The following is a 24,202-nucleotide window of genomic DNA, read 5'->3' on the forward strand; positions in this document are numbered from 1 at the left end:
CAGGAATCTGCTGGGTTTGGAGACTCCAGAGGGGGCTGTGCACCAGAGACAGAAGTGCTCCCAGGCCGGGTGAGCTCGGAGCATGGCCTGAGACAGGGAGACGGGAGTGATTGAGTGTTTTTCTCTGAGGGTGCACTGAGGAGTGGGGCCTGATCTCTCCGCTCCTCAGGGCTGGAGACTGGGAGGCCGCCATTTTCATTCCTGTCCTCCAGAGCTCTACGGAAAGTGTTCAGGGAGCAAAAGCTCCTGAGAGTGAGCTCCAGCAGATTACTTAGCCTGGCCCCTGGCAAGGTGGTGCAATTCCGCCTCGGGCAAAGACATTTGAGAATTACTGCAACAGGCCCCTCCCCCAGAAGAACAGCAAGAACATCCAGCCAAGACCAAGTCCATGGATCAATGAGAACTGTGAAACTCCAATGCTAGGGCAATACAACACATAGAATTCATGGTTTTCCCCTCATGATTCTTTAGTCTTTCAGAGTTTTTTTTTTCTTTCAATTTTCATTATTTTTCTTTTTCTCTCTTTTTCTTTTTGAATTTTTCTTATTTCCTTTTTCAATCAACATCTTATCCTTTTTAAAAATCTTTTTAAAATTTTCATTTTTACTGTCATATTTTATCCCTTCATTGTATTTAACCTTATTTTTTGTGTAGATACGTTTTTCTTTCTTTAAAATTTTGGGAGGCAGTTTCTTTTAACAGACCTAAAGACACCCCAAATCTAGGGTGTGGCTCTGTTCTATTTTCCAGCCTGATCATATTCTTTTTTTTCCCCTTTCTTTTCCCTCTGGTTTTGTGTCTGTTCTGATTTGTTTTGTGTATATTTTTCTGGGATTGTTGTTACTCTTGTAGCATTTTGTTCTCTTATTCACCTATTCTTCTCCGGACAAAATGACAAAATGGAAAAACTCACCTCAAAAAAAAAAAAAAAAAAAGAAAGAAAGAAAAAGAAAAAGAAAAAGAAAAGAGCAAGAAGTAGTCCTAACTGCCAGGGACCTAATCAGTACAGACATTAGTAGGATGTTGGAACTAGAGTTCAGAATGATGATTATAAGGATACTAGCTGGGCTTAAAAAAAAAACACAGAAGATATTAGAGATTCTCTTTCTGGAGAAATAAAAGAACTAAAATCTAACCAATTTCAAATTTCAAATCTAAAAGGCTATTAATGAGGTGCAATAAAAAATGAAGGCTCTTGGGGCATCTGGGTGGTTTAGTCCATTAAGCAAGCGTTTGTCTTGGTCTCAGGTCATGATCCCGGGTCCTGGGATCAAGTCCCACATCCGGCTCCCTGCTCAGTGGAGCCTGCTTCTCTGCTTCCTGCTGCTCCCCCTGCTTGAGCTCTCTTGCTGACAAATAAATAAATAAATAAAATCTTAAAAAAAAAAAAAATGAAAGCTCTCAGGCACCTGCGTGGCACTGTAGGTTAAGCAGCTGCTTTTGGCTCATGTCATGGTCCCAGGATCCTGGGATCAAGTTTCCCTTTGGGCTCCCTGCTTCTGTCTCTCCTGCTCCCCCTGCTTGTGGCTCTCTCTCTCTCTGACAAATAAATAAATGAACTCTTAAAAAAAAGAAGAAGAAGAAGAAGAAGACATGGCTCTAGCAATTCTTCTTTCTGTCATCTGTATCATTAAATTTTCACTCTGCTGGGTTATTATCATCAGCATTCTTAAAAAAGAAAGAAAACTTCTCTTGTCTCCATTTGCTCTGCCAACTATCTCCTGATTTTTTTTTTGTCTTCCTTTGCAGCAAAACTCCTTCAAAGAGCTGTTCCTAGTTTTCCTGTGTCCAATTTCCCCTCTCCCACTCCTCTCAAGTTCAATGGAATCAGATCTTCACCCCTGACGTGCAACCAGACAGATATCCATGACTTTTCACCAAGTGAACATACTCACGCAGATCAAGAAGTAGAATGTCACTTGCAACTCAGAAGCCTCCATACTCACTCCCATTCACAGAGGTAACTACTACTCAGATGCAACTTTAGTTTTGCCTATTTTAGGAACTTATATAAAAGGGATAATACAGTACGTATTCTTTCATACTAGCTTCTTTTGCAATGTGTTGGGGATTTTTCCATGTTGTTAGGATAGTCACAGTTTGTTCGTTTTCATTGCTGAGCAGTATTCCAATGTGTGGCAAAATCAAACTTATTTATGCATTCTAATGCATTCTTATTTATGCATTGATGTACATTTCGGTTGTTTCTAATCTGTGGCTATTACAAATAGTGCTCCCATATACATTCGTGTAGCATGTGTACTTGTATTTCTGTTGTGTATATAGAAGGTACACAGGTGTTTGTAGATAGTAGAAGTAGAAACTGCCCGTTGTCCAAAGTGGTTGTGTTGGTTTACACCACCGCTAGCAGCACAAGTGTCCTCATTTCTCCACATCAGAAGCTGACAAGTATTTTCTTTCTTTCTTCCTTTATTTCTTTTCTTTTGAGAGAGAGAGCAAGCGTGTGTGTGTGTGTGTGTGTGTGTACATGTGCACACATGGGGAGTGGTGGTGGTGGGAGCCCAGAGGAAGAGAGAGAATCTCTTTTTAATTTTTTTTTAAAGAATTTATTTATTTATTTGACAGAGAGAGATCACAAGTAGGCAGAGAGGCAGGCAGAGAGAGAGAGGAGGAAGCAGGCTCCCTGCTGAGCAGAGAGCCCGATGCGGGACTTGATCCCAGGACCCTGGGATCATGACCTGAGCTGAAGGCAGTGGCTTAACCCACTGAGCCACCCAGGCGCCCCTTTAATTTCTTTTTTTTTTTTAAGATTTTATTTATTTATTTGACAGACACAGCAAGAGAGGGAACACAAGCAGTGGGAGCGGGAGAGGGAGAAGCAGGCATCCCATGGAGCAGGGAGCCTGATGTGGGGCTCCATCCCAGAACTCTGGGATCATGACCTGAGCTGAAGACAGAGGCTTAATGACTGAGCCATCCAGGTGCCCCAATAAGTAAGTTTTTTTAAAAAAAGTTCTGTATTTCAAATATTCTCAGTCCTTAATCTAGTCATTTATTCTTTACTCATATTTTCAATTCTAACTTCAATTTAAAGAATATACTAAAAGTTATTTTTTATTCTGTATCTGATATTTGCAATATTTGAAGTCTTCTCAGCTCTGATTCTGTTATGCTTTTTTCCCCCCCTCGTTCTCATTATAGCATCATAGTGCCTTGTGGGTTTTATGAATTTTTACCAGGATCCTGTTTTTTAGAACTTTGTGAGGATTCTCTGAGTCCTAAATTCCTCCAAAAGATTTACATTTGCCTTTTCCCAGAATCTTGGGAGGTACTACCAACTTGAACTGTGACCAATTTAAAAATATAATCTTTTTTTAAAAAGATTTTATGTTTTTATTTATTTTCTAAAGATTTTATTTATTTATTTGACAGAGATTACAAGTAGACAGAGAAGCAGGCAGAGAGAGAGGAGGAAGCAGTCTCCCTGCCATACAGAGATCCCGATGTGGGGCTCGATCCCAGGACCCTGGGATCATGACCTGAGCCAAAGGCAGCCGCTTAACCAACTTAACCAAGCCACCCAGGTGCCCTTAAAAATATAATCTTGGCCAGAGATTTTTGGGAGCACTTGGTTATGTTAATTTGGGTCACAGCAAATCCATAAAGGACAACTTGTGTTTAGGAATATCAGGGAAAAATTTTTTCCCATCTAATGGTGCAGACTGAGACAGGTGATTTTATTTCTGTTCCCTTCTGAGGAGTTGTCTCTATCCAGCTCTCTATGATGAGATGTAGTTGTTTGGTATAGTAGATTTACATGGCGGTCTCCCATTATCCACAAAATCTTAAGTATCCCTGACCTTTTCTTTAGGCTCATGCACTCCACACAGCTGTCAAAAATGGAACTCATAGGAAACAGATTGAGGGTTGCTGGAGGGGTGAAGAGTGGGGGAATGGGAGCAAATGGGTGATGGACATTATGAAGGGTACTGGATTTAATGAGTGCTGGGTGTTAAGTAAGGCTGATGAATCACTGAACTCTACCTCTGAAACTAATAGTACACTATATGTTAATTAATTGAATTTAAATTAAAAAATAAATTTAAAAAATGGAGGTCAGTCAGTGTTACTGATGTTTGGTTAACTTCCTCAGGGCAAAATTCAGCTTAAGTCCTTATTTAACTTATCTGGATTCTTATTTTTGTTTAACTTTTTGGTCTTTCAGTATTTCTTATATTTTTTTCATTTCTTTGATACATTTAAAAACAAATTTTATGTAGTATGTGTAGTATATTTAGTTGTTTTAATCAGGAGAGTTTTTATAGGATTCATAGACAAATTGCCAGTAATAGAGTCTTCTGTAGTTTCTTTTTATAATTATGCTGAATGAAAATGCATAGAATTTTTTCACATGAATAATTTTGTATATATTATATTGAAGCTGGGGATTTTTCATTTAATGGGGTGTCTTGACGATCTTTTCAAGTTATACATAAAAGCCTCCCTGGTGGTCTAGTGGTTAGGATTCGGCGCTCTCAAGTTATACATAAAGTTTTTTTATAATAGAAATTTAGGTAATTTGAACCTTCTTATGCAAGACAGCTAGAAAAGTTGGAACAAAATATAAATAGCGTCTGATTGAGAGCAAAGCAAAGTAACAAGATAAAGAATTATTAGTTTAATGCAAAAAAGGTTTCTGCCGGCTGACTAAACCTCTGTTGGAATTTTTTAATGGAAATCTCCCCCAAAGTTTTGCTTTCATTTTATTGGTCAACCAAATTGCAAGGAACATGGGAATTTTATTTTTTTTCAGATGTGTTTATGGTTTTTCTGTGATGTTATTGTTTCTATATATATATATATATTTTTTTTTAAGATTTTATTTATTTATTTGACAGACAGAGATCACAAGCAGGCAGAGAGAGGGAGAGGAGGAAGCAGGCTCCCTGCAGAGCAGAGAGCCCGATGCGGGACTCGATCCCAGGACCCTGAGATCATGACCTGAGCCGAAGGCAGCGGCTTAACCCACTGAGCCACCCAGGCGCCCCTGATGTTATTGTTTCTAATGAAATGGGAGAATTGGGGTATCTGGGTGGCTCAGTCATTTAAGTGTCTGACTCTTGGTTTTGGCTCAGGTCATGATATCAGGGTTGTGAGACTGAGCCCCTTGTTGGGCTCTGTGTTCACTGGAGGGTCTGCTTGGGATTATCTCTCTCCCATCCCCTCTGCCTCTCCCCTCACTCATGCTCTCTCTTCTCTCAAAGAAATAAATAAAATCTTTAGAAAAAGAAGTGAGGGAATAAATATTCTAGTGAGAGGCAACCGGTAGACTCAAGTATTTTTTTCCTTTTAAATTCAGGAATAATTTCAGGGCACCTTGGTCGTTCAATTGGGTAAGAGTCTGCCTTCAGCTCAGATCATGATCCCAGGGTCTTGGGATTGAGCCCCACATTGGGCTCTCTGCTCAGCGGGGAGCCTGCTTCTCCCTCTTCTCCCAGTTCCTGCTCTCTCTTGCTATCTCTTTCACTCTCAAATAAATATATAAAGGTAGATATGGTATTTTAATGCTGTGATGAAAGTATTTTCTTCTAGGAAAAATGCACATATGAATTCCTACCAAATTTTACATATAGTTCTAGGGGATTCAGGGTATTTTGTTTTATTCATAGATGTTTTAAATGTCCATTGCTGAATCCCAACTAAGCAAACTTTGCCTCAGCAAGGTCTCAACCTTGGCACACTGGAGATTTTGGTCTTGCTATGGCCTGAATATGTCCCCTGAAATTCATATGTTGAAATCCTAACCCCCAAGGTGATAGTACTGGGAGATGGAGCTTGTGGGAGGTGATTAGGCCTTAGGGGTGGAGCCTTTATGAATGGGATCAATGCCCTTATAAAAGAAACCTGAGAGTTTCTTTGCCCAAAGATGCATCCAGTCATCTATGAACCAGGAAGCAGACCCTCACCAGACAGTAAATCTGCCAGCATCTTTTTTTTTTTTTAAAGATTTTATTTATTTATTTGACAGAGAGAGAGCACAAGCAGGCAGAGAGGCAGGCAGAGAGAGAGGAGGAAGCAGGCTCCCTGCTGAGCAGAGAGCCCGATGCGGGCCTCGATCCCAGGACCCTGAGATCATGACCTGAGCCGAAGGCAGCGGCTTAACCCACTGAGCCACCCAGGTGCCCAATCTGCCAGCATCTTGACTTTGGACTTCCCAGCTTCCAAAACTGTGAGAAATAAATTCCTGTTGTTTATAAGGCACTCAATCTATGGAAATCTGTTATAGCAGCCCAAACAGACCAGGACAGGTGTATAGATCTGATCCAAAGTCAGTTCCACCATGATCATAATTCCACTGCTATAAAGACTGCCATAACTCTAGGTAGGGCAATAACTCCATCATGGGAGATCTTGGGATGTTATACTTGTTTGTTGATGAGAACCCAGGCAGTTCATGGTGACTCCTTCCCTCTTTCTGGCCTTGGAATCCAGAGGACATTGTCTTGTCTGTGTTCCTCATTAGGCTGTGTTACCTATCTTGAGTAATCTAGAAAAATCAGAAATCAGAAAAATCAGAAGGACTTTGGACTTATCTCAGCTACTGTGGATCAAACAGACCTGGATTAGAGGATCTCCAGGGACCTGCATAAACCCATGGGTTCTGGCAATCTAGGGTACAGCTCATCAGTACCTACCCAACCTTTTCTTCCTCTACCCAGTGCATTTTCCCATAGCTCTCTTCCCCTCTCCTCCTCTCCCCTCCCCTCTCTTCTTCTCTCCTCTCCTGCTCTTCCATCCTGTCTTACCCCTACCTCCTCCAAGGGGGCAGGGCATGAATGAACTTCACTATGGGATGGCTCCTTAACAGGTCACTTAACAGTCACTGTGGACTTCTCAACTTGTTAGTCATTCAAGGGGGAGACCAGTGTGAAGAAAGTCCATTCAGCATTATAAACTGTACCAAATTTCATAGCAGGGTCCTCCCTCAGAGCACCCCGCTTTCCTCTCCAGACACCAGCTCATGTTCCCTTTTTACCCATCCTCATTTTTCTTGTAGGAACACTTTGTCTGATGTCCCAGTCTGACCTCTTCCTCCCCTATACTCACTCTTTTCCTGGGGAGGAGATCCAGCCAGGAATTTGTAGTTGGCATCTTGGGGTAAAGGGGAGGGATTCTGCATGTCCTTGAATGTCACCAGATGGTTCTTGCTTTCAGAGCTGATTTGCTCCTTACTGAGCTGCCACAGTATTTTCTTCTTTTCCTCCTGCTGAGGATAAGATGAACATTAGCCCTGATGTTCATCCTGAGGCCCCTGGAGACAAGTAAGGGGCAGATACCCCTTTTAAGACAGGTGGGACAAGCCTCAGGATCCAGTCACCAGAGAGCCCAGGTGTCAGGACTTAGCTGACTGCTGTCCCACACCTCACCATGAGAACACACAGGACTTTCCAGAAGGGGTGGTGGGCCCTGGAATCACGTAGAAAGTAGGAATACCTGTAGGAGGTTCCTAGGCTTCTGTAGAATAGAGCATGCTTGTCCCACCATGCCTCACACCTAATTTCTCCTACCATTATCAGTTTGGCCAAAGTCATCTAACTTGGCTTAGACTACTGGCTTCTGTGGCAAGTACTGAATTCTGGTGCCTGGTCCTGTCCTGGTGGAAGTTGCCCACAGTGCCTCAATTCTAAAGCCCTTTCTTTTACTCCACTCCAACTATGTGTACGTTTCTCAACCACTTCCCCACATCCACCTACGTTTTGCTGTAGCTGGCATTAAGGGAAGACATTAAGGAAATACAGACTCCCCAAACCTGAGCATGACCCATATCGGATTTGGTTTTCTCTATTTGTAGGTGTCATATGGGAGAAGTTAATTTAGGGTTCTGTGTCTCAATTGCTTTGTATGAGAAATGGGACGAATGACATCTCTCATGCCAGGCTCTGGTGAGGGAAGTGGCCACACTCAGGCAGGCCTCATCACATGCAGGTCCTGACAGTTAGCATGGTTTTCTAGTGTCTGTGCATTGCTTTCTCCACACTTAAACTACTTAAACTAAATTTATTCAAATATTATATATCTTTCAAGGCTGGTTCAGAATTTATCTTTTCTCTGACACTCTCTTGATTCTTCAAGTGTCCTCTTCTTGGAACTTCTGTGATGATAACTAGAGTGTTTGCATGACTGGAAAAAACTCCCCCTTACCGAAGGATTGACAAGCAGTCCAATCTGTCTCTGGTACTTACCAATGGTAATTTGTATGTAAGATGCTCTTCATTATTCTCTTGAAGGAGGAGACTCAGGAAGGTTAAGGACACAGCCAATATGATATATTCCCATAGGTAGTGATGCATGGTGCTGGAGCTTGGAGGAGCTCTGCAAAGAAATGTGAGTAGGATACAAAATCTGAGGGCCTCCAGCTCCGAAAATCATGGGGATGGTCTCCTCTTGCCTGGAAATCTCCCACTTCCTTTCCCCTCTTCCCTCCTCCTGGATACCATTGCCAAATTTTTTCAGTTGTCTTTTCCCCACCCACTTCAACCCTCCTTCCTGCTTGTAGCCAGCTAAGGAGAGACAAAGGCCAAGAAGTCTGATTCCATTCCACTTCTGCCTTCTTCACCTCCTGTCTGGATTTCCAGGTGAAATTGAAGTAGGTTCTCTTGTTTATCCACTCGTGGAGTAAACACCCAACCAGAGAGGTTGTGTTGCTGAGAAAAGGAAATCAAGTGTTAGGCATTAATCATATTATTCCCTAAACTCTAAATTCAAGTCAAAGTCTCTACTTTGATGTCGTTGATCAATAAATTGGGTCTTGTCTGTTAGTTCCCCCATTTACTTTTGTATCTGATCCTTCTTCCCAGGATTATGATAGGCAAATTATGACGTTTGGAATCAAGTCAGAGGGACCAAGGGAAACTCTTGATATATCTTGTATATCACTCCCCATCCTGAACTGGTAAGTAGGATGGAAGCCTAAAAGTGACCAGAAATTTCTAATCACATGTAAGTCTTTACCATGTTTGGAGTGCTATATCCATGGAGTCTTTTTCTCTAACAGAAGATGTGGTTTGAGGTTTTATTGGAGGGCTCGAATTTCTCTGAAATCAAGGGGAAAACACTTGGGTATTTTTATGCATGCAAGATGGGGTCCCAGAGTGGCTCTGCTAAGGTAGCAGAAACTAGTCACCCCTCCCAGGAGACCCTGCTTGACAACCATTGTCCAGCCTAAATGAGGGGCTGGTTACCACTCTAGCCTCACATCAAGCACCTGTTTCTGGATAAGGTGTGGCTAAAGTTTTAAAGCTGGCTTTCCAGTCTTTTATCTCAAACCCAGAAGTGAGGAAATAAATGTCGGTTTGAATCTAATTAACAAAAGCAGATACAAATGTCCCTTTCCCCTCTTAGAGGGCTGCCACAGATGGTTCCTGGAGGACTTATTGCTCCCATTCTGCCCCTGGCAACTCAGGCTCTGTGACACTGTGCTGCCTGGGGGATGTGGCAGTCACTGCAAATTGGTCCTCAAATCTGTAGCTCTGACGTGGGCCTCCCACTTCCCAGAATTTCCCAGTGGGCCTCTGAAGGTTCCTTTTCTTCTCTTTTTCTGCTCTGTCTCATTACCAAGATCACATTTCCAGTTCTTCCTTGTTCTTCCCACCCCTCCCCTCCATGTTTGACTTGGCATTAGGCAAAACATAGATTTGGCCTTTTACCAAGGAAAGAACAGAACCCAATGACATCGTCTCTTATCAGTTCAGCTTTTTATTTTATTTTTTATTTATTTATCTTTTAAAAGACTTTATTTATTTATTTGAAAGAGAGAGACACACACACAGCAAGAGAGGGAACACAAGCAGAGGGATTAAGAGAGGAGGAAGCAGGCTTCCTGCCGAGCAGAGAGAGCCTACGTAAGGCTCAATCCCTGACCATGACCTGAGCCGAAGGCAGAGGCTTTAACCCACTGAGCCACCCAAGCACCCCTTCCTCCTTTTTTTTAAATAAAGATTTTATTTACTTATTTGAGAGAGGGAGAGAGAGAGAGAGAGAGAGAGAGACCACAAGTAGGGTAAAGGGCAAAAAGAGAAGCAGACTCCCTGCTGAGCAGGAAGCCTTATATGGGACTGGATCCCAGGACTCTGGGATCACGACCCAAGCTGAAGGCAGATGCTCAATGGACAGAGCCATCCAGGTACCCCTGATTTTCCTCGTTTTGATGGTTTAAGAGTATTACGCAGAATTTTCTTTCTCCATCATAATGCTGTTTTGAGAAGTCCATGTATTTAAAAAATATTGTCTTCTACCACAGCATAACTACCTTGAACCAAAACCCTTTTCCCTACCCCTCTCCTCCCCTCTTTGAATCCTCTTCTTCCAATTTTTCCTCTCCTCTCCTTTCTCCTCTAGAAACCAAAAAACAAACCAACAAACAAGTAAAGAAAAAAACGATTACATTGAAGTTAAGATGATTAGAGAAAATCTAGGACAGTTTTTTTTGCATTAAAAATTGTGTATAATTTTGTGTTCAATTTATTATTATTTTTTTCTTTAATGGTCAGTGATTTTTTTTTCCTGTTTAAGAAATATCACACACTACAAGGTTGCAGATTTAGTCTCTTACATTTCTTCTAGAAGCTTTGTAGTGTTAATTTTCTCCCCAGCTTTATTGAGGTATGTGGTAATTGACAAATAAAAATTAAATGTATTTGAGGTATACAACTTGATGTATTGATACACGTTTACATTGTGAAATAATCACCGCAATCAAGCTCAATAACATATCCGTCACCCCACATAGTGACTATTTTCTTTCTTTTCCTTTTTCTTTCCTTTCTTTCCCCTCTTCTCTTTTGATGAAAGCCCTTAATATCTACCCTCTTAGCAAATTACAAGTATTCAATAACTATCAATTAACTGTCCGTATATTGCTGTACCTGAGATCCCCAGAGCTTAGTAATGTTGCATAATTGAAACTTTGTACACTTTGACGAAGATCTCCCCATTTTCGCCTTCCCCAGCCCTGGCAACCACCATTGTCCTGTCTGCTTCTCATAGGTATATACTGGTACTTCATTGTGTTTGTTTTTCTTTTGTAAACTAAGATTTAATTTTTATGGGGTAAAATCACCTTTTTAAAGAATAGATCTCTGTGAGTTTTGGCATGCATACACTGTCATGTAGTTGCCACATATTCAAGATAGAGAACACCATCATCACCTTCCCAAATGTCCTCATACCCTTTTGTAGTCAGTCCTTTCCCTCACCTCCAGCCTGGCAACTATTCACTTGCTTTCTGTCTCCATAGTTTTGCTTTTTCCAGAATGTCATACCCCAGCGGAATCATGTAGTACATAGTTTTCGGAGTCTGGCTCTTCTCAGCATGCAGCCTTTGCGACTCATCCATATTTTTGTGTCTATTAGTAGCTCATTCCTTTTTACTCCTGAGTGGTAGTCTACTTTATGAACGGACCACAGCCTCTTTATTCATTCATCTGATAGACATTTGGGTTGTTTCCAGGTTTTGGTAATTACAAATAAAAATGCTAAAAATGTTCCCTACCAGGTTTTTGTGTAACACACATTTTCATTTCTCTCAGATAAATACCCAGGATAGCAATTGCTGAGTCATAAGCTAAGTGTGTGCTTACTTCAAAAGAAACTGCTAATTTTTTTACTGAAGTAGTGGATCATTTTTAACATCCCCCCTCACCATCCAATACCTGGATTGTTAGGTTATTTTAAAAGCATTTTATCCCTTTGAATAGGTATATGGTGGTATCTCATTGTGTTTTCGATTTGCATTTTCCTAATGGTTAATGATGTTGATCATTTTCTGCCTTAAAAGAAGTTTTTAAAACTTTGTACTTTATTCTCAGGACTGTTTTAATTGTAACCCATAAATTTAGGGGTTGTGTATTCATTATTATTCAGTTCAAAATAGTTTCTAATTTCATGTGCAATTTCTTTTTTGACCCATGAGCTGTTTAGAAATGTTGTTTAATATTATATATCTTTGGAGATTTTCTAGGTATGTAATTGCTCTTAGTTTCTTTTCTTTTTTAAAAGATTTTATTTATTTATTTGACAGAGATCACAAGTAGGCAGAGAGACTGGCAGAGAGAGAGAGGGGGAAGCAGGCTCCCTGCTGAGCAGGGATGTGGGGCTCCATCCCAGGACCCTGGGATCATGACCCAAGCTGAAGGCAGAGGCTTCAACCCCCTGAGCCACCCAGGCGCCCCTTGTTCTTAGTTTCTATTTTTATTCCTTTTTGGTTTGAGAGCATATTTTGTCTGATTATAATCCTTGAGACCAGGGTAGCCCTCTAATACACCGTCATTGTTATGCTGTCGCCAAATATTTGGCAAAATCTTCTCCTCTGACCTTGCTTTTGATTTCCCACCTTACTCCTATCCCGACTTTTTGGCTTCACCTTTCAGTCTCTGACCAGATAACTGTTTGAACCTGAAGCAGATCTGGCTTCTCTGGCTTGTCTTGTCAGTCTTCTCTTTGGCACCATTTATCATCTCCTGGCTTCCTGCATTTCTGGCAGGGCGCATTAAGATCAGGACCTGGCCTGAGGCCTGGTCCTGATTGGCCCTCTTGGTCCTGGAACCCTGGGCAGGAAATAGCCAATTTTTTCATATACCTACAATGTGCAAGGAATCTCAATGGGATTAAGGAAACATAGGTGGCTAAATTTTGTTTCACCTAGTCAATCTGGTGAAGATGTTCAGATCAGAAAGGGTAGCGGCCCTAGAGGCCAATGCCAACAATGACATGGGAGTATATTTCCCATGCTCATGGACATAACCAACCTTGCTCTTGTTCTACTAATGTTTTGGGTACGATTCCATGAGTCTATAGACAACCTCTCACTTCCATGATGCAGCCCTGGTCAGATTTCCAGACCTATACCTGTGCATTTTGTGGGTATGCTGAAAAAGTGGTATTTTCCCTGAGTCCCTTAACAGGGATTTGAAAAGATGGATTATCCCAGATAGTCAGCCATCCAGCGAGTAGCCCAGGAAGAACATGGCTGCATTCCTGGCTGCCCTTCATGAAACTTCATCTGAGGATACTTGAATTGCTTCACTGCTACGAGCCTTCATCATAAAAGGAGTGGTGCTGGTTTTTAAAAATGTAATTTCAAGAAAAGCTTTCAGGGATGATATTATCAGGGCTGGGCTGGTTTACCGAACTGGAGAGCCCAGCAGAGCTGCCAGATGCTTTGTCAGGTTTTGAACGTCACTGGCCACATGTTGTCACTTGCTTTGCCTAGCCCAGGGCAGGCATCTGTGTAGATTGGGGAACTGATGCAGTCAGGGTGGGTGTATCAATACGGCAAGCAGGGTCATGCCTGGATATCCTGGGGTGCCTTGCACATCTCAGGGGTTGACCAGCCCAGGACCTGTCTGGAAGCCAAGTAGTTCAGCAGGCACTCAAGGGGAGGCTCAGGGCCATCTTGTAGGTCCATTATGGGCACTGGAACCCCAGCTCCTTTTACTTCTGAAGCTGGAGCTCACCAACCCACCTCCTCCGTTTTGCCCTTCTGATGCAAGGAAGGCCCAGAAATAGAATAAAGGCAATAAATGTGCAGTAACAGGTGCCCTCTTTTCCTTAGGAGTCGTTTTGTGTCCCTGCAGAACAGCTGGGTGATATCTAGTTCATGAGGCCTGTACTATACTCAGGGATGGTCCTATCTGGGGACGCTCCAGACTGACAAGCTCAGATGTTCTTCAGAGGGAAAGGGAAGAAGATCCAGGGGATTTTCTTAATCATGTTTTAGACATAGGCCTCTTTGGATCTCCTCAGCAAAATGTAAACATACCCAGCCCCTCACACTCTCCCCAAAACCTACTTGTACAAAGAACACAACTCCACAACTCACCCACACATATACCTGTTAACACCCCTACACACCCACACTTGTATTCACTCTCACATGGCCACACATCAGCCTTCCACACACCAACTCCACACACCGACATAATATATCCGCTTATATACATAATACACTCTTCTCACTAACACATTTACCCACTCACCTACCCACACACCGGTGTACTCCATCCATACCCATAAGTACCCATACAGATACCTCCTTATGAAAACCACACACACATCTCACACACACTTTCGTATTGCAGTTGAGGTTAGATCCAGGTTAAGAACTCATCATTATAGGGTATCTTTTCACCAAAGTCCCCTACTCATAGACTTCTGTATCTGACAGCCTAGAATTTAGGATCCCGAGGAATCTCTTGGAACACACCATCCATGCTTTGAAGAAGTGTGGGTGGGGGCATTCCTCTCTGCTGTCCTTACTCTGTGCTTATCTCTAACTAGAATTTCCCATTACATGATGATGGGATATTCTAGAATGTTATTAGTCTCGCCACTAGTCTGTAAACATCTTGAGGCCAGGGACTATATCAGCAATCTTTGAATTCCCAGTGCTTAGCATAATGCTTAGAACATAGAGGGCACTCAATCAATGTTGACAGAATGGGTCAAGTTCAGACTGCCTGAATGAAAATAATTCACCTATTCAGCAATACATGTTGAGTTTCTATTGGTTGCCAGGTGCTGCACTAGTCTTATAGGAGATGAAAAGAACACCAAGACTTTGCCTAGTGACTTTTGGAGATACAGTTGAATGTAGAAGACAGACAGAAAGTTATAATACCTGTAGGGCATTTATTAGCCCAATTCTTATGACATGGAAGGGACTCAGTATAATTTCTTGATTGAACAAAGTGCTATAGTAGAGTCCAACATAATATATTATGAAAAATACCAGAAAGGTGTTAACTCTATCTCTGGGTGATCAGGAAAGACTCTCCAGAGGAATTTACATTTGAGCTAGAATTTGAGAGTGGATTGGGAATTTTCCAGGTGGATCTAAGGGAAAGGGTGTATTAGTTGATCTGAGTTTTGGCTGCAGGAGGTAGAAAAACACGAGTCTGAGAAGTTTGATCCAGATTGTGAGCCTCTTATGAGTAATACAGGGTTGATGTTCAACCCAGTTACTAACCAATTAGTAAACACCTGGCCTTGGGTGTGGTCCAGTGTCCCAGGAGGCATCTCTTTCTCTTCCCTATTACCCCCCAAGCCTTCAGCCTGACTTAGCTACAACAGTTAAGAACTGGCACTTCAGGAGACTTCTAGGACCCTGTCCTGGTGCTGGGGCCAGTGCCTGTTTTAATTGAAATGTTCTTGTTCCACCTAGTTTTTATTTTATTTTATTTTATTTATTTTTAAAAAGATTTTATTTATTATTTGACAGAGAGAGACACAGCAAGAGAGGGAACACGAGCAGGGGGGGTGGGAGAGGGAGAAGCAGATTCCCTGCTGAGCAGGAGTCCGATGTGGGGCTTGATCCCAGGACCCTGGGATCATGACCTGAGCCGAGGGCAGACACTTAACGACTGTGCCACCCAGGAGCCCCTCCACCTAGTTTTTAAATTTTTAATACCACCTCTGGATATAATGCAAAGAAAAAGATCTAAGAGAAAGTTTTTACCGAGCAACTTTTGTGGCAGACATGGTAGTGATGGAACGGGAAGTTATTTGCTAATGTGCTCTTATTGAGTTCTCATAAATGCCATTGAATGCATATAATATTGTCTCTACATATGATGAAATGTGGTTAAATAAGGAGAAGAAATATTTATTAAGAGTCTATTATTTATAGATTCTGCCTTGCCCCAGCCTTTGGCCTTGGGTCTTGGTATTTGCATTTCTAGACTCTAACTCTTGGGAGACTTTGCTCAGTTGTCTTAAGATATCCCAACTTAATTTTGATCACAAGTAAGCAGCTGTGTTTTCCCATCAGCACACAACAAATTGATTTTAAAATGGGCAGAAGGTCAATAAAAGACAGCCTGATATAGAGATTCATACAAGATGGATGGGGACAATACAGTAAGAGAAAAACAAAAAAACAGTAGTTACTGAAAAGATGATGAGAGAGAGAAAGAGAAAGAGAAAGAGAGAGAGAGCCAGTGAGCAGTGTGAAGGGCGGAGGAAGAGGGAGAGAGAGAATCTTAAATCCCCGCACCCAGCACAGAGTCTGTTGCAAGGCTCTATCTCTTAACCCTGAGATCATGACCTGAGCCAAACTCAAGAGTCTGATGCTTAACTGACTGAGCCACCCAGGTGCCCCTGAGATGATCCAGTTTTGGATCAGAAATGCACCCATTTATGAACTGACGTCTGAAGTCAGTGCTTTCACATCTGTGTGGTTGTACAGACTGTGTTTGCTTGAGGGGAATGGTAGTGAACTAAAATCCACCACTATAAACCCTGGTTTGGATTTTCCAACTGGGAGACAGCCACCTTAGGAGGAGTGCTTTTTTTCTAATTTGTGCAAAAGAGTAGTATAGACTAGGTTGAACCCACTCTGTTCAAGGTGGGATTCATGTGAGTGATTTACTGGGATTTATAGCCTTCAAGAATGCAATGGAAGTTTGACATCAGGGGAGGGAAGGAAGATTGGGTAGAAAGCACCCTGTGCATCAGGATGCAGGCTCAAGAAACCTCAGGTTTCTTGTTGGAATTGGCCTGTTTTAGTAACCCTGATGTGCTCCTTCAACTGGTGAGGAACAGTCTGTAGGAAGTGTGCTCAGTCTTTCAGTGAATTATGCTCTTCACAGCAGGAGAGCCAAGGAGCACATTTTCATGGCTGCTATAGTCCACCCCTTGTACCACACAGATCTACTTCTCAGCCAAGGTTGGGGAGCGGCTTCTCCCTTGTTCCCATTGGTCTCTCTTCCTGAGGGGGAACCTCAAAGAGCGAGCTATAGCACTCACTGCTGTAGCTGGCACCAGGACCATGACTCCTACTCATCTTCATTCTCTTCTCCCACCTATTCTAAATTCCTCTCACCCTCAATTATTATTTTGGCAGATCTTGGTGGCTTTCCGACCCTGGTGGTATGACCCAAACCCACTTTCCTAAGAGGTCTGAGTTCCTGTCAATCACAAAGCTTCTTGTACTAGGGTTGCTGCAAATGTCTATTCACAGTTACACTGGGGCGGGGGAGTACCTGCATATGCCCAAGTGGGTCACCTGGATTCCATATGTATTTTCTCTGTTCTCACTGTGTAAAAGTAACCCTACCTCCTCTTGCTGATCAAGGACATTTACTCTTCGCACAATGGGGACTACTTGTCTTCTGGTCTCTGGATATGGAGTCCAAAGTGCTCTGATGGCAGCTATAATTTGTAGTTCAACAGGGCCCTTGCTGTGTCCTTTGGCAAGGGGGCAACCTCTGTGGAATCAGCACTTTCAGCCCTGGAGAGTCCAGAGTTGCAAATATGGGAAGCACAAAATCCCTTGGTGGGTCATAGGGACTGATGATAAAGTGGAGTCCCCTCCTGCTTTCACCTTTAGGTTACCAGACCCATATATTCTTTCTTTTGAGGATGATTTAGACCCTTTGATTTCATCTGTATATTGCATCTGAAGGATGCCATCCCATACTGTGAGTATTTCTGAGCTAGTATTTCAGCTGTACCTTTAGAAACGCATTCCAGTACTCTATGAGGTCAGCCACTTCTGGATGGTGTACCATATGACATGACCAGTGGATCCCAAGGTCAGGGACCCACTTCTGTACCTCCTTTGTTGTGACATGTGTGCCCCAATTGGATGCTATGTTGTGTGTGAGTCCATGGGTGTGGATCAGGCATTTCATAAGCTCCTAGACAGTGGTCCTGTCTGGACTCTCTGGGCAGGAAAGAACAACCCATGCCCAGAGTAGATCCCTAATCCTATGAAGATAAACTGCTGGGTCTTCCAAGATGGAGCTTTCCAAGCAAGCTGGCTGGTCTTCTCAAGGAATAAGACCATAATGGGGACTTACATTGGCCTCTTTTTTTTTTTTTAAGATTTTATTTATTTATTTGACAGAGAGAGATCACAAGTAGGCAAAGAGGCAGGCAGAGAGAGAGAGAGCGGAGGAAGCAGGCTCCTCGCTGAGCAGAGAGCCTGATGTGGGGCTCTATCCCAGGACCCTGGGACCACGACCTGAACTGAAGGCAGAGGCTCCAACCCACTGAGCCATCCAGGTGCCTCTTTTGTTGGCAGGTTAGGTATTCAATGGTAGCAATAGCTAGGTCAGTCTTGGTCACTGGGAGTGTATGCTCTTGAGCCCATATGTAGTCTCCATATCTTTTTTTTTTTTTTTTTGCTTTAATATGAGGTTTTTTTTTTTACTTGTAATTTCCTAATGCTTTGTAGAATTTGTTCCAATTTTTTTTCCAATTTATTTATTTTCAGAAAAACAGTATTCATTATTTTTTCACCACACCCAGTGCTCCATGCAAGCTGTGCCCTCTATAATACCCACCACCTGGTACCCCAACCTCCCACCCCCCCGCCACTTCAAACCCCTCAGATTGTTTTTCAGAGTCCATAGTCTCTCATGGTTCATCTCCCCTTCCAATTTACCCAAAAGCACATACCCTCCCCAATGTCCATAACCCTACCCCCCTTCTCCCAACCCCCCTCCCCCAGCAACCCACAGTTTGTTTCGTGAGATTAAGAGTCACTTATGGTTTGTCTCCCTCCCTATCCCATCTTGTTTCATGGATTCTTCTCCTACCCACTTAAGCCCCTATGTTGCATCACCACTCCCTCATATCAGGGAGATCATATGATAGTTGTCTTTCTCCGCTTGACTTATTTCGCTAAGCATGATACGCTCTAGTTCCATCCATGTTGTCGCAAATGGCAAGATTTCATTTCTTTTGATGGCTGTAGTCTCCATATCTTTGACCATGGCCACTTTATTCATGTGGCCATGGTGCCACTTCCATGTTGCCTAATGTTAATTGGTTGAATCATTTGTCTACTTGGCTGTAAAGGGTTTCTTCCACGGGGATGCTTCCTGGTGGTTATTAACATGTGATACAAAATTCTTCACACTTTGTGCCCATACCCATATGTCCTTTCACATTCCTCTATCAGTCCTTGGTATCTCCTTTCCCTTCCAGGAATCTTATAAGACAGAACTTTGGTTACTGTCCAGAAATCATGACACCTGTTTAGAGACCAGATACCCGTTTAGAGTTCTGCCCGTTGGGAAGATTTTCCTCTACTTTCTTTCAAAGTCACCCCTAAATATGTCCATAATGCAACCAACATCTGTTTTCAGCTTATACTATATGTAAAGCATACCTATATGTATGTAAATCAAGCTTGGGCCTTTTCCCTTTCCTTCAGCTAGTAATATGGAACCCTCCATATGACTATAGGTATGAGCTTGGGAAAGGTATGGTGTACTTGTTTTGAATGGTATGAATTATCTACTAATGCAGCTTATTTCTGCCTTCTGGGCCCACTTGATCCCAGATACACCATTTTCTTTTGATGGACTGCTGCTAGGTCTGCCTGACTTTATGAGTTGGTGGGTATAACTGAATTTAGCTCATAAAGGGAAGTTATGGACACATGGTCACCAGGTGCTCCATGCTCAAGCATTTTGTATCTATCAGGATTCAATTACATGCCAAGAGCTGTTCTTCAAAAGGTGTGTAATTTTCTCTTACAAATGGCTCGAACTTGCTCCAGTGTCCTAGGGGACTGCATTGTGATTCTCCCATCGGGGCTTTTCATAAACCTTACAGTATATCTTTTTTTTTTTTTAAAGATTTTATTTATTTGTCAGAGAGAGAAAGGGAGCACAGGCAGACAGAATGGCAGGCAGAGGCAGAGGGATAAGCAGGCTCCCTGCTGAGTAAGGAGCCCGATGTGGGACTCGATCCCAGGATGCTTGGATCATGACCTGAGCTGAAGGCAGCTGCTTAACCAACTGAGCCACCCAGGCGACCCAACCTTACACTATATCTTTTCCATCAGAATAACCTCTGAAATCATCAGGTCTGGTGTATTGTATGATCTTGGTGGCAAAACTTCTTGTCTTTCAACCTGGTCCAGCTGCAAAGCTCTTTCTTGCTCCAAGGCCCATTCTAAGCTGGCAGCTTTCAGTATCACCCAGTAAATGAGCCAGGGTAGCATTCCTAGATTTGGAAACTGTTGCTCTCAGAACCCTACCAGGCACCATGCTTCCTTTTTTGTAGTAGAGGATGCAAATGCAGTAATTTCTTCTTTAGTTTGGAGGGAATGTTTTGGTACTCTCTTGACCACTGGACTCCAAAATACTTCACTTGAGTAGCAAATTCCTAAATTTTAGCCTCTTATCAAGACCTCCAGGATCTAGCCACTTACGTATCCTGTCTAATCAGTATGATGTTCTGTGGGATATCTAGGCAGTCCAAATCTCTTTGGACTATATTATGACAGAGGGCAGGAGAGCTTATATAGTTCTTTTTGCTTTTTTTTTTTAGATTTTATTTATTTATTTGACACAGAGAAAGATTGAGAGAGAGAACAAGCAGTGGGGAGCAGCAGGCAGAGGGATGGGGAGAAGCAGGCTCCTTGCTGAGCGGAGAGCCCAATGTGTGGCTTGATACCAGGACCCTGGGATCATGACCTGAACTGAAGGCAGATGCTTAATTAACTGAGCCACCCAGGCACCCCTTTTGGTTTACATAATTGTGGGGAAAAAATGTGAATGAATATTGTCAACTCATGTGAATGTGAAGTCTTTCTGATTTTCTTTTCTAATCAGAATAGAAAAGAATGCAGTTTCTTTTAAAGAAATTTTTAAAATAAACATACAATGTATTATTAGCCCCAGGGGTACAGGTCTGTGAATTGCCAGGTTTACATACTTCACAGTACTCACCGTAACACATACCCTCCCCAATGTCCATAACCCCACCATCCTCTCCCTACCCCTTTTCCCCCGGCCTCTCTGTTTGTTTTATGACATTAAGACAAGCCATCTTATGGCTTGTCTCCCTTCCAATCCCAACTTGTTTTAAGAATGCATTTTCTAAGTCAATGGCTGCATAGTATGAGCTCAAGGGCTTATTAATCTACATTAACAATCACAGCATATTTGACACAGCAGCTGCAATCATGGCTACCAAATGGATGAGCTTGTGGTAGTCTATGGTCATTTTTTAGGAGCTGTCTGGGTTCTTCAGGGCTAGACTAGTGAATTAAATAGATATTTTAGGGACCTCCACAATTTATACTTTAGATGTCTACTAGTAACATTAATCTCTGCCATCCTTCCCTTCCCCACCTGGCATTCTGTTTTTGATTTACTATCTTGGCCAGGAATAGGGGGCAGTTTCAGCGTTTTCCACTTGCCCTTCCCCTTTATGATAGCTCTTAGCCCATAGACCAAGGATCCAATGTGGGGTTACTCCAACCGCCATATACATGAATTCCAATTAGACACTTAGGGACTGGAAGGATGGCCACTGAGTGGGTCTGTAGACATAGTGGTCACACTGTAAGCATGACTTTGTCGAGGACACCATTTATAATGTGCTCCCCTTAAGTTCCCACTCTAACAGGAGGCCACGATTATGCTTTGATTCTGGATATCAATATCAGCCCAGAACTTGTATGCAATAGTTGTGAAAATGTCTAGATATTCCCCTTCTCCAGTTGTACAATTATCCAAGTAAATGGCTATAGGTCCCTTTTGGGGGGGAAATTGGGGAATACTTACAGGAGATATTGTTACAGGGTCTTCTTTCTGGGGACTTGGCCACTTCTTCTGTCCATGTATATAGGCCTTAAAATTGGCTTGAGTCTAGGAACTAAGCCAGAGTTTGTGACTTTTCACTGGGGAGAGGGCCCTCAACCTCCTGTTCCTCCATTTTTGCCTTTTCTTGCTTGTAGATATCAAGTAGCAGTCTTCTTATCTTCCTGTTTTGTCCACAGTGATGACATGTTCTATTAACCTATTTTAACCTCTATTTCTACAACTTCCTGAGGGTCCTGCATAACTGGCTGCAGATCCTCACCTTACTATCCACTTCCTCAGAATACTCTTAGTACCCCTTGTATTAGTTCATGCCTGCCAAGAAGCTGACATGAAAATGGGGTTAGGTATCCAAGAGATTAGTGGAGGGAGAAGGAGAAGGCACAAAGAGACTTCAGAGTGTAGTGAAGGTGTAACAGCTGTGGAAGGTGGCAGAGAAGAAGAATTTGATAAGGGTAGTCTAGGATTGCAGCATGGTTCCAAGACAGCTTCAAACAGGCTGATTGATGGAGGGGCACCTGGGTGGCTCAGTGGGTTAAGCCTCTGCCTTCGGCTCAGGTCATGATCCATGATCCCCGGGTCTTGGGATGGAGCCCCTCTTCGGGCTTTCCGCTCTGCGGGGAGCCTGCTTTCTCCTCTCTCTCTGCCTGCCTCTCTGCCCACTTGTGATCTCTCTCTCTATCAAATAAATAAAATCTTTAAAAAAATCTACTGATGGGGGCGCCTGGGCGGCTCAGTGGGTTGGGCCGCTGCCTTCGGCTCAGGTCATGATCTCAGGGTCCTGGGATCAAGTCCTGCATCGGGTTCTCTGCTCGGCGGGGAGCCTGCTTCCCTCTCTCTCTCTGCCTGCCTCTCCATCTACTTGTGATTTCTCTCTGTCAAATAAATAAATAAAATATTTTTAAAAAGTTCTACTGATGTACTATATGTTGGTTAAATTATTTATTTATTTATTTAAGATTTTATTTATTTATTTGACAGACAAAGGTCACAGTAGGCAGAGAGGCAGGCAGAGAGAGGAGGAAGCAGGCTTTCCACTGAGCAGAGAGCCCGATGCGGGGCTCAATCCCAGGACCCCGGGATCATGACCTGAGCCGAAGGCAGAGGCTTAACCCACTGAGCCACCCAGGCACCCCTGGTTAAATAATTTAAATTTAAAACAGGCTGATGGAGAGTTCTTGAGCCAATGTCACCTGTTGGAGGAGTCCCCCATCTTCCCAGGATGGGCCTTGCTAGCACCTCTGCTATAGTCACTTACTGGCTGGGAGCATTCTGTGGGAAGTATGGCCTTGGCACCAACACTGTGGTGAATCCAGAGAACAGCAGTGGAGTTGTCAGTTAGTCGTGATGCCTGTAGCCGATTTCAACAATACATTTTTATGCCAGCCATATACACTCGCACCATTTCGCTGCATTTGATGCTCCCAAAGCTTCTGCCTCGCATCCTTGTTTGGCTCCCCCCACATCCCTCTCCTTGATTCCATACCATTATCCTGTTTCTGAATCCCCGAGCTCTTTCTATCCATTTTTGTTAAAACTCATTTGGACATACTGCCTGTTTTTTTATTCCATTTCTTCCCAAATATCCCTCTTCAAGTGGTCCTTTCTTTTTCCTTAATCTGCACCTTCATGGATTATAGTTCTCAAGCTAGTGAAAAACAGACAATGCACATTCATTGAGTTCAGGGCTCAGAGCTCAGATTCTTCCTGGAATAAAGAGCTCATAGCAAAACTGAACTGAAAAAACGTTAGCAAAATATCCAGTTTTTCCTATCAGAAACATCTCAGATGCCTTATAGTCCCAGAGATAAGACTATGCTGGAGACAAGAGCAGCCAAAAACCAGAGAAAATTATTTTTAATAATTTTGATGCTATTTAAAAAGGAATACCCTGACATATTAGGGGATCAGGTAGGAGAAAATCTGTGCCTAATATAAAGGTTACACAATAAATATTTATCAAATGAATGACTGCCTTGTAATGGGATAATGAGATCACAGAGAAAATAGTCATGTTCCTCTCCTGACCAACTTTTTTTCTTTTTTTGGTCACATAGGAAGTGCAGCCTTTAATGACTCTATTTCTTGGCTCTTGGAAAGATTCTCTGTCTTCTCTCATCCACTGCTAGAGACTTGGGATATGAGCATCCAGTCAGTCCTACCCATATGTTCCTGTTGCTTCTAGAAGTCTGCTCTTCTTGCTCCAAGGGAAGAATTTTGGATGGTAGATTCTTTGCATAGAAAAACAGGGAAGAAAAAAAAAAACAGGGAAGGGTTAAAAATCCTGCCTCTTCCACCAGTGGCTCTCTGGGACCAAGAGGATGTTACCTTCACTCTGCCTTTCAACATGCTGTGTCTTCTGTGTTAAGAATCCTGAAAAGAGGGGCACCTGGGTGGCTCAGTGGGTTAAGCCTCTGCCTTCAGCTCAGGTCATGATCTCAGGGTCCTGGGATCGAGCCCCACACAGGGCTCTCTGCTCAGCGGGGAGCCTGCTTCCCCCTCTTTCTCTGCCTACTTGTGATATCTTGCTCTCTCTCAAATAAATAAATAAAATCTTTAAAAAAATATCCTGAAAGAACTTAAGAGTGAGATGTCCTTGACCAATTTTCAAGACTTTAATT

The sequence above is a fragment of the Neovison vison genome, chromosome 10 (assembly GCF_020171115.1).
Source record: "Neovison vison isolate M4711 chromosome 10, ASM_NN_V1, whole genome shotgun sequence".
Taxonomy (NCBI): Eukaryota; Metazoa; Chordata; class Mammalia; order Carnivora; family Mustelidae; genus Neogale; species Neogale vison.